We start from the raw sequence: 20,165 nt of genomic DNA on the forward strand, positions 1-20,165 counted from the left end.
ATATATTTAAAGTTTACAACTTGATAATTTGATATACATAATGAAATAACACAATCAGGCTATTAACATATATCCATCAACTCACATAGTTACTGTGTGTGTGTGTGTGTATGTATGTATGTATGAAAGAGAGAGAAAGAACACTTAGGATCCACCCTCTAAGCAAATTTCAAGTATAAAGTACAATACTGTTACCAGAACTAACATATTATCCATCAATATCACTTTTGGGTATTTACCCAAAGGAACTGGAATCAGGATCTCAGAGAATTACCTGCACTCCTATGTTCACTGAAACATTATTCACAATAGTCATGATGTGGAAATAGCCCACATATTCATGAAAGAAGAATGGATAAAAAAATAAAGGTGATATACACATACAGTGGAATATTTCTCAGCTTTAAAAGCAGCAGGAAATCCTGCCATTTGCAACAACATGGATGGGGCTGAAGGACATTATACTAAATGAAACAAACCACACATAGAAACACAAATAATGTATGATCTAACTTACACGTGGAATCTAAGACAGTCAACTCAGAAGCAGAGAGTAAATGGTGGTGGCCAAGGGTTGGGGGAAGGAAGATATGGGGAGATGTTGGTCAAAGGGTACAAAGTTTCAGTTACGCCAGATGAATAAGTTCAGGAGATCTAATGAGATATTATGGATTTAGCAAAATAGTAGTTTTTTAAAAAAGACAGTTTCAAAAAAAATTGTCTGTGACACTGAAAGTACATTTTTTTTCAACATAAGACTTGGCTTATTTTTCATGAGTCCAAATAGAATTCTTAAAAATAAAAAAAAAATGACATTAGAAATAATTCCTATTAATTCAAAATGGACTGAAGACCTAAATATAAAGCCTAAAACTATAAACTTTGTAGAAGAAAATGTAGGAGAAAAATATTTCTTAAGTGCAATATCAAAATAATCATCTATAAAAATAATTAAAGTGTACTTTATCAAATTTTAAATATTTGTTCTGTTAATGTTGAAAAATAAAATTACTAGTCAAAAACATTATTTCTGAAAAAATTCAATTTGCATCCTAAATATATAAACAACACACAAAGATTAAGAGAAAAAAACAAGTACCCAATGATAAACTATGTAAAAGATTTGAAAAGAGAGTTCAGAAAAGAAAATGTACATACAACATGTTACCATATAAAAAGATGCTTAACATCATCAGACATGAGAAAAATGCAATTTAAAATCACAGAAGATTAACACTTCACACCTATCAAAATGCTTAAATAAAAATGATACTACCAAATGCTGATAAAGATGCAAGCACCTAATACATTTATGAATTGCTGATAGGAATGTAAAATTTTCTCGTCACTTGGGGAAAGTTTTCCAGATTCTTAGAAAATTAAATATATACTTAACATAAGGCTCAGAGATGCCCAACCCTAGATGCTTACCAAAGAAAAACAAAAATTTTTTCATACAAAAGACTGCATGGAAATGTTTTAGTAGCCTTATTCATAATTGTGAAAACCTGAAACCAAGCCAAATCCCTTCCAAATACTGAATAGGTAACAAATACTGGTAAATACCTATAATAAAATACATTTCAGCAATAAACTGGAATGAACTACTGTTAAACAGAAATATATGGATGGATTTCAAATGTATTATTCTAAGTGAGAGAAGCCAGAATGATAAGGCAACATACTTTATAATTTCATTCATACAAGTGAAAAGACAAAATTACACAAACAAAATGAGATCAGTGTTTGCCCTAAACTGAAAGTGGAGGAGAGGGTGACTACAAATAAACACAAGAAAAATTTAGGAAATTTTGGAAAGGTGATTTTCCATGAAATATCCAGAAGAGATAAATCCATAGAGACTGAATGCAGATTGGTGGCTGCGAGTGGCTGGTGGGAAGAGAGATGGGGAGAAACCACTTAATGGGTAAAAGGTTTTACTTTGGAGTGATGGAAATGCTTTGAAATGAGATAGAGGGCGTGTTTATACCACATTGTGAAGGCACTGCATTAATTCCAAATGGTTAATTTTATGTTACAGAAATTGCCACTCAATAAATTATGATTTTTAAAAATATGTGAAGGAGAAATCAATCAGTGGTTTCCAGGAATTACCCAGATAGTCATCACGTGATGGTCTCAAGAACCTAGAGAAGTAAAACAATGTTTTTAATATAAGAACTAAATATTAATAATAAAAAGGGTATACTTAGAGCTTGCCATGCATATTACCCAACTAGGAAAACTCTTGGGCTTTCATTTTGTTTTTATTTAACACTCCCTGGCTGCTATGGTCTGAAAATGTCTCCCCCAAATTCATATGTTGAAATCCTAAGCCCCAAAAATGATAAAATGAGGAGGTGGGGCTTTGGGATGTGTTTAAGCCATGAGGCCTCATGACTGGGGATTAGAGTCGTGTAACTATAATTAGTGCCTTATAAAAGACACTCCAGAGAGATTCCTAGCCTCTTCCATCCCATGAGGGCACATCAAGAAGTTTGCAACTCAGAAGGGAGCCCTCACCCTAATAGGCTGGTGCCATAAACTTAAGATATCCAGCCTCCTGAATGGTAAGAAATAAATTTTTGTCACTTATAAATCACCCAGTCTGTGGTACTGTGTTACAGCAGTCTGAACAGACTAAGACACTGACCACCTCATTACCAATATCATCTCACATCACATCATCTTTTGTAAATAATCTGTTCTTATAACAGAATTATAAAAGCATAAAAATACTGTAAAATGTATTATTTTCATGGATGTTTCATTTATTTTGAGCCTGCAACTCATTCCCATGATAACCTATTTCTGTAGTGATACCAACACACAGATGTCAAGGGTTAAACTGAATAAAGATAGAGTTCATGTACAAATACTACCCTTCCATATTTCAATTCTTAAAACTTTGTTTGATCTTATTTCTCCTGGAATTTCTCATTATTAATTATCAACAACCAGTTATATTTTGTCTCATTTCTATTTTATCACTTCTGGTTGTTTATTTTTTTTCTTCCTGTAAAAATGGCTGTAAATCCAGAATAACTACTATGAAATGTTTACCCAAAGGTTGCATATCCTTGAAAGGCAAGAAAAGGATGGTGGATTAAAAAAAAAAAAAAGGTTGGTGGAAATAGTGAACAATGTTCGCTCATTTCCAAGAGCTTTAGGGAAAATATAAAGCAGGAAAATATAGAGCAGAAACGGGAAGGATAAAAAAGAAGGAAAGATCCATACTAGCACAGTCAAATACAACTTTCTGTGATGATGAAAATGTTCTGTACTGTCCAACAGCCACACATGGATACTGAGAACTTGAAATATGGCTATGTTAACTGAGAAAATAATTAATCTTAATTCATTTCAGCTTTCATGTAAATATATATGAACAGTGACTACCATGTAAGGAAGCACAACTCTGTACACTGGCCCAGAAGACATATAAGTGGCCCATAAGGAAAGGAAGGGCTTGAGTGACTTAGTGTAAACAAACAAGTCCAGTCAAGGATGCCAAATAAAACAGAATTTGTCTATCAGCAGTTTTGATTGTATCCAAACCTGGTGCAATGTAGGAAAGGAAGGGTTACAACTAGAAATAAATCAAGTCCTTTACTGCTGATTTCACATTTTCCTGCTGCATAGGTCAACCAAGAAAGCACCACTGGCTATTTATATCTACACACACACATATGAAGACAGATAACTTACAAGTAGCTATAAATATAGTGAAGGACATCTGAAATGCTGGGAAACCAGATAATCAATCTGCCTCACTGGCACAAATTTAGTGAGCAAAGTCTCACAGGGTGTGCTGTCTCTGCAGTGTTTTTCTTATTGTACTGAATTACACTGCGATACACTAGGTAAATCTCCTTTAAACTACCTAGCAAACATAGAACAATTAAAAATGTGAAGCAATGTGTGGCACTCCAGAAAATTATAAATATGTATAATTTAATTTCGTACTGAATTTAGAAATCCTTGAAGAGTCCAAACATTAAGAAATAGATTTCTGAGCTTTTAGTTGTTGAAAGTGTTAAATAGTAAATGGGACTAAAAAAATGTCAAATTGCATATTTTATTGTTGCTGTTTAGTCACTAAGTCGTGTCCGACTCTTTTGTGACCCCATGGACTGTAGCCCACCAGGCTCCTCTGTCCATGGGATTTCCCAGGCAAGAATACTGGAGTGGGCTGCCATTTCCTTCTCCAGGGGATCTTGTCGACCCAGGGATCAAACTCACATCTCCTGCAGTGGCAAGCAGATTCTTTACCAATGAGCCACTTGACAAGCATATGCAACCTCCCAAAAAGTCATGTAACAGATTTAAATCAGATTATATATTTTTTCTAAACTTTAGTAACCATTACGCTACATGCTTTTGTGGATGAAGGATGTCATTAAAGGCATAGTATATACACCCACTGTATAAAAATATAAAATCACAACATTGACTTATTAAGAAAGATGTAACTCGATCTCAGTATACTTAAAAACCTGTAAATTACTGTCAAACTTACATTTTTTTCCTTTACTGAACAATGTGTGTATGTGTGTGTGTACGTCTGTCTGCATCCATTGGTACACATGAAAGATACAGATGCAGGAACTGGGTAAGAGAATGATACAATTGAATGCTTTAAAATAATAACTTGTCACAATAGGATTATTTTCTTTTAATTTTGAATTTCTGTTTTTATCAAAATTATAAGGGTACATACTTGCAAAAATAAAACAAAAGTAATCCTACAAAGCTTATTTTGAAAATCAGCATTCCCTTCTCTCCACCATTGTATGCTCACACCATACACACACACACACACACACACACAGATGTAATCATTTTCAACTCTTAGAGTTATTTCTTTTGGATTTACCTCAACACAGCTAAATAACCTACATAGAGTGTTATAAAACAATAAATAAAGCTTCAGTAAATTTACATCTAATTAAATAATACAAAGGATATTCTCTAATCACATGGAATTATGTTAAAAATCAGTAACACAATGAAGTTTGGTAAATGCACAAATATGTAGAAATTTATAACATCCTAAATAACTATAGGTTCATGAAGAAATTATATGAGAAAATGCAAACTCGGATGAATGGAAAACACAAAATACCAAATCTTTTAAGATACAGGTAAAGCAATGCTTAGAGGGAAAACTAAAGCCTATAAAACCTATGTAAAAATTTAAAATCTCAAATCAATACCCTGACCTTCTACCTTGAAAAACAAGACTGTCATACTGAATAAAGCAAATCAGACAGAGAAAAACAAGTATCATATGATACTGCTTATATGTGGAATCTAAAAAGAGGCAACAGATAAACTTATGTACAAAAACAGAAATAGAGTTATGAATGTAGAAAAGAAACTTGTGGTTACCAGAGGGTAAGGGATTAATTGGAATATTGGAATGAACACATACACACTACTATACATAAAATACATAACTAACAGATCGCTAGCAAGCACAGGGAACTCTACTCAATACTCTGTAATAGCCTATATGGGAAAAGAACCTGAAAAAGAGAGGATACATGTATATGTATAACAGATTCACTTTGTTGTATAATTAACAACATTGTAAATCAACTACACTACAATAAAAATTAAAAAAAACAAGAAAAAAGAAAGGTTAACTAAACTCAAAGCAGAAGGAAGTAAATAATAAAAGCTAAAGTGAAAATAAAATATATAAATAAAAGTATAGAAAATCAACCAAAAGCTGAATCTTAAAAATATAGACAAAATGGACAAACCATTACATAGGCTAAGACAAAAGGTGAGATAATTTATTAAAATCAGAAGTGAAATAGGGGGAAATACTACTTGCCTTACTGAAATAAAAATACCAAGAGAACACCATGAATAACTGCATGCTGCCAAATTAGATAACTTAGGCAAAATTCCTCAGGAAGAAATAGAAAATTTGATCACCTTCATCCTTGAAGTGGGGTGAAGATGGTCAAAAGGTACAAACTTTCAGTTACGAGATAAATGAGTCCTGGGGATATAACATATAGCACATGACTATCGTTAATGATACTGTACTGTATACTTGAAATTGGCTAAGAGAGAACATCTTAAAAGTTCTCATCACTAAAGATCTAAATGTAAGACCAGAAACTATGAAACTCCTAGAGGAAAACATAGGCAAAACACTCTCTGATATAAATCACAGCAGGATCCTCTATGACCCACCTCCCAGAATATTGGAAATAAAAGCAAAAATAAACAAATGGGACCTAATTAAACTTAAAAGTTTTTGCACAACAAAGGAAACTATAAGCCAGGTGAAAAGAGCAGCCTGCAGAATGGGAGAAAATAATAGCAAGCAAAGAAACTGACAAAGAATTAATCTCAAAAAATATACAAGCAACTCCTGAAGCTCAATTCCAGAAAAATAAGTGACCCAATCAAAAAATGGGCCAAAGAACCAAACAGACATTTCTCCAAAGAAGACATACAGATGGCTAACAAACACATGAAAAGATGCTCAACATCACTCATTATCAGAGAAATGCAAATCAAAACCACAATGAGGTACCATCTCACACCAGTCAGAATGGCTGCTATCCAAAAGTCTACAAACAATAAATGCTGGAGAGGGTGTGGAGAAAAGGGAACCCTCTTACACTGTTGGTAGGAATGCAAACTAGTACAGCTGCTATGGAAAACAGTGTGGAGATTCCTTAGAAAACTGGAAATAGAACTGCCATACGACCCAGCAATCACACTGCTGGGCATACACACCAAGAAAACCAGAAGTGAAAGAGACACATGTACCCCAATGTTCATCGCAGCACTGTTTATAATAGCCAGGACATGGAAGCGACCTAGATGTCCATCAGCAGAAGAATGGATAAGAAAGCTGTGGTTCATATATATACAGTGGAATATTACTCAGCTATTAAAAAGAATGCATTTGAATCAGTTCTAATGAGGACGACGAAACTGGAGCTTATTATACAGAGTGAAGTAAGTCAGAAAGAAAAATACCAATATAGTATATTAACACATATATATGGAATTTAGAAAGATGATCCTATATGCGAGACAGCAAAAGAGACACAGATGTAATGAACAGACATTTGGACTCTGTGGGAGAAGGCGAGGGTGGGATGATTTGAGAGAATAGCGTTGAAACACGTATATTACCATATGTGAGACAGATCGCCAGTCCAGGTTCAATGCATGAGGCAGGGTGCTCAGGGCCGGTACACTATGACGACCCTGAGGGATGGGATGGGGAGGGAGGTGGGAGGGGGGATCAGGATGGGGAACACATGTACACCCGTGGCTGATTCATGTCAATGTATGGCAAAAACCACCACAATATTGTAAAGTAATTAGCCTCCAATTAAAGTAAATTAATTAATTTTTTAAAAAGTTCTCATCACAAGAAAAAAAATTGTAACTACTTGTGGTGTTGGATGTTAGCTAAACTTATTGTGGTAATCATTTCATAATATATACATATATCAAAATACCATGTCATACCTTGAAAATTAATGCATGTTGTATGTTAATTATATCTCAATAAATAAACATGGAAACTCACCCAGAAGAAGAGAAAACTTTTAAAATAAAGATGAAGCTGGGGGCAGGGGAAAGTAGGGAAGAACTATTGGCCTTAGTTTATCAAGGGAAGTCAGAGTACTTTCAGCAGAACAGAAAGTTCTCAAAAGAGAAAATACAAATACTAAAGGAACATCCGTTCATATCAGAATGAGTTGATAGCAAATTAAACCAACATTCAATGGCCCCCATCCTAAGCAGGGCATTAGACAGAGGAAAATCATGTAAAATCTATCTAAAATCTAAGAGGCAAAGAAAGAATTGAAAAATGAGAAAGAAGAGGAACTCTCTTTTTGTTGTGGATGCTATAAATTTTTACTAAGAGAAATATATGCAAATGTTAAAAACAAGAGATTATCTATGATTTGATCTGACACAGAAATGCTATTCATATTTAAGGCCTGGGATGGCAAATACACTGTATTGACTAACAAAATCATGACATGTTCAATGACATACATTTGGTTTTCTGAGTTGTCTTATTCAGATTTGTATCTTTTTAATTCACAATAGTATTTCCCAATATTCTACAAAATCCTGACAATTTCTGTCAATTACTTTTCTTTCTTTCCACTGTATTATAGGTTTTATTAATTTCTACAAATACTCTTGTATATACAATTAAAGGCTTAAGCATAGGATAATTATCCACCAACCACACTTAATAACAGAAGAAACAAAGTGAAGTTGCTCAGTCGTGTCTGACTCTTTGCGACCCCATGGACTGTAGCCAACCAGTCTCCTCAGTCTATGGAAATTTTCCAGGCAAGAGTACTGGAGTGGATTGCCATTTCCTTCTCCAGGGGATCTTCCTGACCCAGGGATCGAACCCGGGTCTCCTGCATTGCAGGCAGACACTTTACTGTCTGAGCCATCAAGGAAGCCGAAGAAACAAACTATGACTGCAAATTTCTCCCTATGAATATGCAAAATGGAACAGAAAAGAGATTATATAAAAATGGTCACTGACATTTTGATGATGGCAACTTTATGAAATTGAAGATTTTGAATGCTAATGACTAGGAGGAAAGTAATAAGCCTCAAAAAAGTATATGAAAATTTTTTTCTATAGGCTACAGAAATATATAGTATTCTTCATCTTATTTGGATTCCTAACATGGTATCATGACAGGCCAGGAGGCTGAGAATATAACATTTACATCTAAGCTCTATACCTCACCAACACCTAGTCTTGACAAGTCCCTTAGCCTCACTGTGCATCAGCTTTTAAAACTGGAAAAAGGAGAAAAATCTAAGGTCTCAATGCTTGTCTTATTGGATTCAAATGGAAATTGATATCAGATAGGAGGGTACTTTATAAACTCTAAGTATTATATAATTATCAATTAAAGGATTATTATAATTAAAAAAATACAAAACCTTAATATAGCTAATAGATTGAATTATTTAGTAAACATATGACAAAACATGGTTTTTCCAGTAGTCATGTATGGATTGGACCATAAAGAAAGCTGAGAGCCAAAGAACTGATGCTTTTGAAACGTGGTGTTGGAGAAGATTCGAGAGTCCCTTGGACTGCAAGGAGATCCAACCAGTCCATCCTAAAGGAGATCAGTCCTGGGTGTTTATTGGAAGGACTGATGCTGAAGCTGAGGCTCCAATACTTTGGCCACCTGATGTGAAGAACTGACTCACTGGAAAAGACCCTGATGCTAGGAAAGGTTGAGGGCAGGAGGAGAAGGGGACAACAGAGGATGAGATGGTTGGATGGCATCACCGACTCAATGGACATGAGTTTTAGTAAGCTCCAGGAATTGGTGATGGACAGGGAGGCCTGACACGATGCAGTCTATGGGGTTGCAAAGAGTCAGACACAACTGAGCTACTGAATAGGACTGAATTGATGACAGATAAAGCCCAATATCAGATGACTTCAATGATGAAATATATCACTAATATAAAGAAGAATACATCCTTTCAGACTTTGACTGTGTGGATCACAATAAACTGTGGAAAATTCTGAAGGAGATGGGAATACCAGACCACTTGACCTGCCTCTTGAGAAACCTGCCTCTTGAGAATGCAGGTCAAGAAGCAACAGTTAGAACTGGACATGGAACAACAGACTGGTTCCAAATAGGAAAAGGAGTATGTCAAGGCTGTATATTGCCTCCCTGCTTATTTAACTAATATGCAGAGTACATCATGAGAAACACTGGGCTGGAAGAAGCACAAGTTGGAATCAAGATTGCCAGGAGAAATATCAATAACCTCAGATATGCAGATGACACCACCCTTATGGCAGAAAGTGAAGAAGAACTAAAGAGCCTCTTGATGAAAGTGAAAGAGGAGAAAAGGAAAGTTGGCTTAAAGCTCAACATTCAGAAAATTAAGATCATGGCATCCGGTCCCATCACTTCATGGGAAATAGATGGGGAAACAGTGGCTGACTTTATTTTTTTGGGGGCTCCAAAATCACTGCAGATGGTGCTTGCAGCCATGAAATTAAAAGACACTCCTTGGAAGGAAAGTTATGAACAACCTAGACAGCATATTAAAAAGCAGAGGCATTACTTTGTCAATAAAGGTCCATCTAGTTAAGGTTATGGTTTTTCCAGTAGTCATGTATGGATGTGAGGGTTGGACTATAAAGAAAGCTGAGCACTGAAGAATTGATGCTTTTGAACTGTGGTGTTGGAGAAGACTCTTGAGAGTCCCTTGGACTGCAAGGAGATCCAACCAGTCCATCCTAAGGGAAATCAGTCCTGGGTGTTCACTGGAAGGACTGATGTTGAAGCTGAAACTCCAATACTTTGGCCACCTGATGTGAAGAGCTGACTCATTGGAAAAGACCCTGATACTGGGAAAGATTGAGGGAAGGAGGAGAAGGGGATGACAGAGGATGAGATGGTTGGATGACATCACCGACTCAATGGACATGGGTTTGGGTAGACTTTGGCAGTTGGTGATGGACAGGGAGGCCTGGCGTGCTGCGGTTCATGGGGTCACAGAGTCGGACATGACTGAGCGACTGAACTGAACTGAACAATCCTTCATAATTGTTTCAAAAATAGAAGAGGAGAAAACTCTTCTCAACTCATTATAAGAAGTCACTATTACCCTGATACTAAAACCAGACAAAGACAGCTGAAGGAAAGAAAACTATAGACCAATACTCCTTATGAGTAGGGATGCAAAATTCAAGATAATACTAGGAAGCTATCCAGAAATATATAAAAAGAATTATACTCCATAACATACAAAAATCAATCAATATAATGTTACCATTATTAATAGTAGCAAGCAGGTCAAATTGTTAGCAAATAAATCATTACTATTGTACGGTGTCTTATTATGCAAGAAGAATCAAAGAATATTAAATGCAATTTAAAAATTCACCTTTCATCTATGGGGCTGGCAGAATACTATATACACTGATGATGTATATACTACACTACATATATACTGTATATATATACTATACACCAATTATATATATAATTGATGCATTCTAGTTGCACAATGAAAGAAGAAAGTAAGCAACATTTACTGTTACTAGTGGCTAATACTATTGGTATAACCTTTCTGAAGAGCAATTTGACAACATATATCAGCAGCCTAAAATATGTACGTAGAGTTTGATCCAATTTTTTTTACTTCTAGGAAAATATAACGAAAGCATATAACATGAAAACAGTTATCTACAACGACATTTCTTACAGACTCATTTATAAAGTCAAAAAACTGGAAAAATCTTAAGTAAAATAACTTAGTTTGCAAAATAATCTTAGTTTAATAATGCTAACATAGTATAGCCATAAAATATCATCCTTAAAAACTAAATTACATTTAGAATATTTGATGATACAAAAAGCAACTCATAACATTTAAATTAATACATTCACTAAAAAAAGTACAGGTTAAAAATGTTCATAAAGTATTATTTCATTATAATTAGAGATAGAGGAAACAAAGACACTCCAAAATACAAGCAATGGTTATTGTTATTTATCAGGATTTATTTATTGTTTATGTTTTCTTTCTGCCTTCTAAAATTCCCATTTAATTTTGACAAAAGACTTAAATAATCAGGAGAATATTATTGATATGCAAGATTGAAACACAAGTTGATGCTGAGAAAATCTGCAAATGGTTAGGAAATGTGAGAGTTGAGCAGGCTTTGAAAGATATTAAAATACTGTAAAAATTAAGAAGATAAACATCCTCTGAATCTCTTTAAATAACTTGTTAATTATGCTTTTGTTTAAAATAAGAAAGTCACAGATTGTGTTATTCAACAAAATAATTGTAACAATTTGACAATATGCCATGCACTTCAAAATCCTCTGTTGAAAAGATAAAAGGAAAATCTAAATAACATTAGTATTCTGATATTATCTGACAGCCTAAATTAGGCCAAAGGAAATTATTCCTAAAGTGATTTTTTCAAAAAAGCAAAGATGTTCTCTTTCTTCTGGTTAACCTTGCTAAACAGTATCTATCTAAATGTCATTGGTCCATGGATGTATTGAATAGATGAATATTATATTCTAAACCTGTGAAGATCAAACATAGTATGGTATACATCATAATGTTGTATAATGCAACAATGTATATAAAAGTAAAATTTTTCATCTTCTTTAACATCAGAAAAGTAGCCTACACTAGTCAAAACTAGAACAGGACGGCTGGCTGACACCAGAGCTCCACAGCGTAACCCGAGGGTCTGACCCTGTCCTCTGTCTTTGTGATGGGAGTTCCTCTGCCTTTTCCAGAGCTGGAAGCTGCCTCACACCTAGTCTTGGGAGAGTAGGTGTTGTCAAGACCATCTGGACAGTATATCTGAGTGAATCCAGTTAAGTCCTCTAGAGAAACTTCTAAGATTTTGGCAGACAGGAATGGAGAGCTACTCATCTCATGGATACCCAGGACCAACCCTGTAATGAAACATGAAGAAGGGACAGGCTAATCAATTCTTCCTCTTAAGAACGTCAGTGACACCTTGCGAAGCTAGAACGGAAGCTGGGAACACAGAGCAGTGATGTGGCATCATGTTCCAGAATAAAACACATACCTGGAACCAGAAGGAGGAAGGAAGCAAGTGATGACTGCACCTGAGCACCTACTCCGTGTGAGCTGCTGCTGCTTTTTCCCCTGCATTAGCACCTTAAATCCCATTGAGAGAGTCAATTCCTAGGCAGGTTGATAAGAAGTCCGGGGGTCCCCAAGGAGAGAGGGATCTGGAATTCTCAAGGAGGAGGAAAGAACAAACTTTTTTCCCTTTACATTCCTTAGGATTATATAACAATAATGTATCCTGCTTGAGGACAGTTTCTGGAAAAAACCTTCCAGCTAATTCTGTTAGCTTAAAATGTAGATTATGGGAGTGAGTCTAGTAAGGTCTTTACAACCTCCAGACATTCTTTTGATTCACTGTAGTAACTAATTAAAAGTATATAACTCCATTGCTAACACTAGTGAGGGGGCACTCTTTCTGCCCCCTTCTGATGTCTATGTCAGAACTTTCTCTATCTCTTTTATACTTTAATAAAACTTTATTACACCAAAGCTCTGAGTGATCAAGCCTTGTCTCTGGCCCTGGATTGAATTCTTTTCCTCAGGAGGCCAAGAATCCCAGTGTCTTTCGTGGTTCAGCAACAACCTTTCACCATCATCGGGATACTCCTCTTCAGGATCAGGTACCTGATGCTTCCTGCCTGGGGAGAGTTCTGCTGTCAAATTAGGTGGCTTTCCTGCCAGTCCAGTGACTTGGAGTCAGAAACATATGGATTCACTTTTTAAAACAAGAGATCCAGCCCTGATCCTTTGGAGTGGGAGCACTGACTCTAAGACCCTAGACTACCAGAGAACTAAACCTAGGGAGTATCAAATAGTGAGAACTCACACAAAAGAAACCACTTGAATACAACACTGGGCATCACCCAACCACCAGTAGCACCCTGTGCAGGATGCCTCATCTAAACAACAAACAAAACAAAAATACAAACCTAATCATCAGCACAGGATTACCACCTCACTCAGCCTTGCCCATCAGAGGAAAAACAAACAAATGAACAACAACTCAGCACAAATCTCACCCTATATGAAGCTTACACAAACCACTGGACTAACCTTAGGAGGGCAGAAACCAAAAGGAAGAAGTAATTCAACCCTGAAGCCTGGGAAAAGGAGACTTCAAACACAATAAGTTCAAAAAAAAAAAAAAAAGAAAGAAAGAAAGAAAGAAAAGGCAGACAAATACTACATAAATGAAGGACCAAACTAGAAATACAGAACTCCAAATAACTGAAGAGGAAATAGGCAAACTACTGGAAAAATAATTCAGAATAATGATAGTAAAGATGATCAAAAACCTTGAAAACAAAATGGAGAAAATGCAAGAATCAATTAACAAAGACCTAGAAGAATTAAAGAATAAACAAATACGTGTAAATCCATGGCTGATTCATATCAATGTATGACAAAACCCACTGAAATGTTGTGAAGTGATTGGCCTCCAACTAATAAAAAAAAAAAAGATTTAAAAAAAAAAAACAGAGACAAACAACACAGTTACTGAAATTAAAAATACTCTAGAAGGAATCAATGGCAGAATATCTGAAACAGGAGAATGAATCAGTGAGCTGGAAGATAAAATGGTGGAGATAACTTCTGAAGGGCAGAATAAAGTAAAAAGAATAAAAACCACTGAGGATAATTGCACAGACCTCAGGGACAATATCAAATGCACCAACATTCAAATTATAGAGGTCCCAGAAGAAGAAGAGAAAAATAAAGGGTATGACAAAATTTTTGAAGAGATTATAGTTAAAAATTTCCCCAACATGGAAAAGGATAGTCAATCAAGTCCAAGAGCTGCAAAGAGTTCCATACAGGATAAACCCAAGGGGAAACATGCCAAGACACATACTAATCAAGCTAACAAAGACTAAACACAAAGAAAGAATATTAAAAGCAGCAAAGGAAAAGCAACAAGTAACATAAAAGGGAAACCCCACACATTTAACAGCTGATCTTTCAGCAGAAACTGCAGGCCAGAAGGGAATGGCAGGATATATTTAAAGTACTGAAAAGGAAAAATCTACAACCAAGATTACTGTACCCAGCAAGGTTCTCATTCAAAATTGATGGAGAAATAAAAAGCTTTTCAGACAAGCAAAAGTTAAAAGAATTCAGTACCACCAAACCAGCTTTACAACAAATGTTAAAAGGTTTTATGACAGACTATTTTTTTGGAAACCAAAGTCACTGCAGATGGTGACTGCAGCCATGAAATGAAAAGATGCTTGCTCCTTGGAAGAAAAACTATGACCAAACTAGACAGCATATTAAAAAGCAGAGACATTACTTTGTCAACAAAGGTCCGTCTAGTCAAAGCTATGGTTTTTCCAGTAGTCATATATGGATGTGAGAGTTGGACTATAAAGAAAGCTGAGTGCCGAAGAACTGATGCCTTTGAACTGTGGTGTTGGAGAAGACTCTTGAGAGTCCCTTGGATTGCAAGGAGATCCAACCAGTCCATCCTAGAGGAAGTCAGTCCTGAATATTCATTGGAAGGACTGATGCTGAAGCTGAAACTCCAATTCTTTCGCCACGGGATGCGAAGAACTGACTCATTTGAAAAGACCCTGATACTGGGAAAGAGTGAAGGTAGGAGGAGAAGGGGACGACAGAGGATGAGATGATTAAATGGCATCACCGACTCAATGGACATGAGTTTGAGTAAACTCTGGGAGTTGGTGATGGTCAGGGAAGCCTGGTGTGCTGCACTCCATGGGGTCACAAAGTCACACATGACTGAGTGACTGAACTGAACTGATGGTCAAGAAACAGAAGAGAAGGAAAAGATCTACACAATTAACCAAAAACAATTAAGAAAATGGCAATGGGAATATATATATCAATAATTACTTTAAATGTAATCAGATTAAATGCTCCAAACAAAAGACACAGACTGGCTGAATGGATACAAAAATAAGACCCATATACATGCTGTCTACAAGAAACCCACTTCAGACCTAAAGACACATATAGACTGAAAGTGAGAGGACGGAAAAATACATTCCATGTAAATGGGAAGCAAAAGAAAGCTGGAGGAGCAAACCTCATATCAGACAAAATAGACCTTAAAGTAAAGAAGATTACAAGAGATAAGGAAGGACACTACATAATGGTCAAGGAATCAATCCAAGAGGAAGACATAACAATTGTAAATATCTATGCACCCAACATAGGAGCACCTCAATACATAAGACAAACACTAACAGACATAAAAGCAGTAATTTGACAGTAACACAATAATAGCAGGAGACTTTAACACCCCACTCACACCAATGGGCAGATGGAAAAAACAGAAAATTAATAAGGAAACCCAAGTCTTAAATGATACATTAGATGAGAAGGATCTCCTTGAAATCTTCAGGACCTTCCATCCAAATGCAGAAGGAATACACCTTCTCAAGTGCACATGAACATTCTCCAGGATAGACCACATCTTGGGTCACAAATCAAACCTCAGGAAATTTAAGAAAATTGAAATCATATTAAGCATCTTCTCTGACCAAAATGCTATGAGACTAGATATCAATTACAAGAAAAAAACTAAAAACACAAATAGGTGGAGATTAAACAATACATTTCTAAATAACCAACAGGTTACTGAAGAAATCGAAAGGTAAATCAAAATATTTCTAGAAACAAATGATAATGAAAACATGACAACTCAAAACCTATGGGATGCAGCAAAAGCAGTTCTAAGAGGAAATTTTATAGCAATACAATCCTACCTCAAGAAACAAGAAAAACATCAAATAGACAGCCTAACTTTATACCTAAAGCAACTGGAAAAAGAACAAAACACCCCAAAATTAGTAGAAGGAAACAAATCATAATGATCTGAGCAGAAATAAATGAAAAAGAAATGAAAGAAACAGTAGTGAAGATTAAAAAAACTAAAAGCTGGTTCTTTGAGAAGATTAGTTGACAAACCTTTAGCCAGACTCATCAAGAAAAAAAAGGGAGAAGAATCAAATCAACAAAATTAGAAATGGAAAAGGAGAGGTTACAACAGACAATGCAGAAATACAAAGGATTATAAGGGACTATTATGAACAACTGTATGGCAATAAAATGGATAACCTGGAAGAGATGGACAGATTCTTAGAAAAGTTCAGTCTTCCAAGACTGAACCAGGAAGAAATAGAAATTATGAACAACCCAATTACAAGCACTGAAATTGAAGCTGTGATCAAAAATCTCCCAGAAAACAAATGCTCAGGACCAGATGGCTTCACAGGAGAATTTTATTAAATATTTAGAAAAGAGGTAATACCTATCCTTCTAAAACTCTTTCAAAAAATTTCAGAGGAAGGAACACTTCCAAACTCATTGTACAAGGCCACCATCACCCTGATACCAAAACCAGACAAAGACAACACAAGAAAAGAAAACTACAGGTCAATATCACTGATGAACATAGATGCAAAAATCCTCAACAAAATTTTAGCAATCAGAATTCAGGAACACATCAAAAAGCTCATATACCATGATCAAGTTGGGTTTATTCCAGGGATGCAAGGATTCTTCAATATATGCAAATCAATCAATGTGATATACCATATTAACAAACTGAAAGATAAAAACCATATGATAATCTCAATAGATGCAGAAAAAGCCTTTGACAAAATTCGGCACACATTTATGATTAAAATTCTTCAAAGAATGGGCATAGAAGGAACCTATCTCAACATAGTAAAGGCCATATATGATAAGCCTACAGTAAAGATTATCCTCAATGGTGAAAAACTAAAAGCATTCTCCCTAAGATCAGAAATAAGACAAGGGTGTGCACTTTCATCACTGCTATTCAACATAGTTCTGGAAGTCCTAGCTATAGCAATCAGAGAAGAAAAACAAATAAAAAGAATCCAGATCAGAAAAGAAGAAGCAAAGCTCTCACTGTTTGCAGATGACACGATACTGTACACAGAAAACCCTAAAGATAGTATCAGAAAATTACTTGAGCTAATCAGTGAATTTAGCAAAGGTGCAGGATACAAAATCAATACACAGAAATCACTCGCATTTCTACATACTAACAATGAAAAATCAGAAAGAGAAATTAAGGAATCAATCTCATCCACCACTGCAACAAAAATAATTAAATATCAAGGAATAAACTTACCTTAGGAGACAAAAGAACTGTACACAGAAAATTATAAGACACTGATGAAAGAAATCAAAGATGACATAAACAGATGGAGAGATATTCCAGGTTCCCAGGTAGGAAGAATCAATATTGTGAAAATGACTATACTACCGAATGCAATCTACAGATTCAATGTGATCCCTATCAATGACATTTTTCACAGAACTAGAACAAAAAATTTCACAATTCATATGGAAACACAAAAGACCCCAAATAGCCAAAGCAGTCTTGAGAAAGAAGAATGGAGCTGGAGGAATCAACCTTCTTGACTTCAGATTATACTACAAAGCTACAGTCATCAAGACAGTATGGTACTGTCATGAAAACGGAAATCTAGACCAATGGAACAAGATAGAAAGGCCAGAAATAAACCCATGCTCCTATGGGTACCTTATTTTTGACAAAGGAGGCAAGAATATACAGCGGGGCAAAGACAGTCTCTTCAATAAATGATGATGAAAAAACTGGACAGCTACATGTAAAAGAATGAAATTAGAACCCTTCCTAACACCATACACAAACATAAACTCAAAATGGATTAAAGACCTAAATGTAAGACCAGAAACTATACAACTCTTAGAGGAAAACATAGGCAGAACACTCAATAACATAAATTAAAGCCAGGTCCTCTATGACCCACCTCCTAGAGTAATAGAAATAACAAAAGTAAACAAGTGGGACCTGATTAAACTTAAAAGCTTTTATACCACAAAGGAAACTATAAGCAAGGTGAAAAGACAACCCTCACAATGGGAGAAAATAATAGCAAATGAAACAATTGATAAAGGATTAATTTCCAAAATATATAAGCAGCTCATACAACTCAGTGCCAAAAAATAAACAATCCAATCAAAAAGTGGGAAAAAGACCTAAACAGACATTTCTCCAAAGAAGACAGATGGCTAACAAACATATGAAAAGATGCTCAACACTGCTCATTATGAGAGAAATACAAATCAAAACTACAATGAGACATCACCTCAGACCAGTCAGAATGGTCATCACCAGTAAGTCTACAAACAATAAATACTGGAGAGGATGTAGAGAAGAGGGAATGCTCTTGCACTGTTGGTGGGAAGGTAAATTGATACAGCCTTTATGGAAGACCGTATGGAGATTCCTTAAAAAAACTAGGAATAAAACCACCATATGACCCAGCAATCCCATTCCTAGGCATATACCCTGAGGAAACCAAAATTGAAAGAGACACATGTATCCCATTGTTCATTGCAGCACTATTTACAATAGCCAGAACATGGAAGCAACCTAAATGTCTATCGACAGATGAATGGCAAAAGAAGTTGTGGTACAAATACACAAGGGAATCTTACTCAACCATGAAAAGGAATGCATTTGAGTCAGTTCTGATGAGGTGGATGAATCTAGAACCTATTACACAGAGTGAAGTGAGTCAGAAGGAGAAAGATAAATATCGCATTCTAATACATATATATAGAATCTAGAAAAGTCATACTGAAGAATTTACTTACAGGGCAGCAGTGGAGAAACAGACATATAGAACAGACTTATGGACATGGGGCAAGGGGAGGAGAGGGTGAGATGTGTGGAAAGAGTAACATGGAAACTTACATTACCATATGTAAAATAGATAGCCAATGGGAATTTGCTGTACGGCTCAGGAAACTCAAACAGGGGCTCTGTATCAATCTAGAGGTGTGGGATGGGGTGGGAGATGGGAGGGAGGTTCAAAAGGGAGGGGATTTATATATATATATATAAATATATAAATATATATATATATATATATATATATATATATATATATATACACACACACACCTACAGCTGATACATGTTGAGGTTTGACAGAAAACAACAAAATTCTGTAAAGCAATTATCTTGATAAAAAACAGAACAGACCATAGTGAACTCTGTAGACAGTATAATTCCATGTGAACCATATGTGCACCCACAGCATATATCCCAATTAATGTATTGCAACTAAGAAGGCAAAATTAATCTTTAGCATCTTCTCAAATCTTAATGTATCATTATATTTTCTTAACTTTTTTCCTCCTGAAAGCTAAATAACAGCTATTATTGCTTCAAAAATAAGATTTTAATCTCAGTAAACTCTGTAGTTTAGTAACATTACTTAGAAATGTGTTACTAAAGATATACTTTGTTAGCATTCACTACATCTCCTTATTGTGTTATTAATTCCTTTCACTTATTCTATCTATACCAACTGGGTACAAGGCATCATGCCAGTTATGCTGGGACATAAAAAATGTTTTGACATAAGAGTCTTGTACTCTAATTGCCATATAAACAGTCTGATTCTTGTTTGGAAGGATACGGCAACATGCCTTTCCATGTAATGGTAGCAAGAAGTTCTCTCTTTGGCACTTCTGTTGCCTTCAAAGAA

At 35.5% G+C, this 20,165-nt stretch overlaps 1 protein-coding gene across 1 annotated transcript in view; it reads right to left on the reverse strand.

Moving 5' to 3' along the window:
• Positions 1-20,165, reverse strand: part of LOC133052844 (cilia- and flagella-associated protein 47-like) — a 190,760-nt gene that overhangs the window by 150,188 nt on the left and 20,407 nt on the right. The gene's annotated exons all lie outside the window — the stretch shown is intronic.

The sequence above is a fragment of the Dama dama genome, chromosome X, assembly GCF_033118175.1.
Source record: "Dama dama isolate Ldn47 chromosome X, ASM3311817v1, whole genome shotgun sequence".
Taxonomy (NCBI): Eukaryota; Metazoa; Chordata; class Mammalia; order Artiodactyla; family Cervidae; genus Dama; species Dama dama.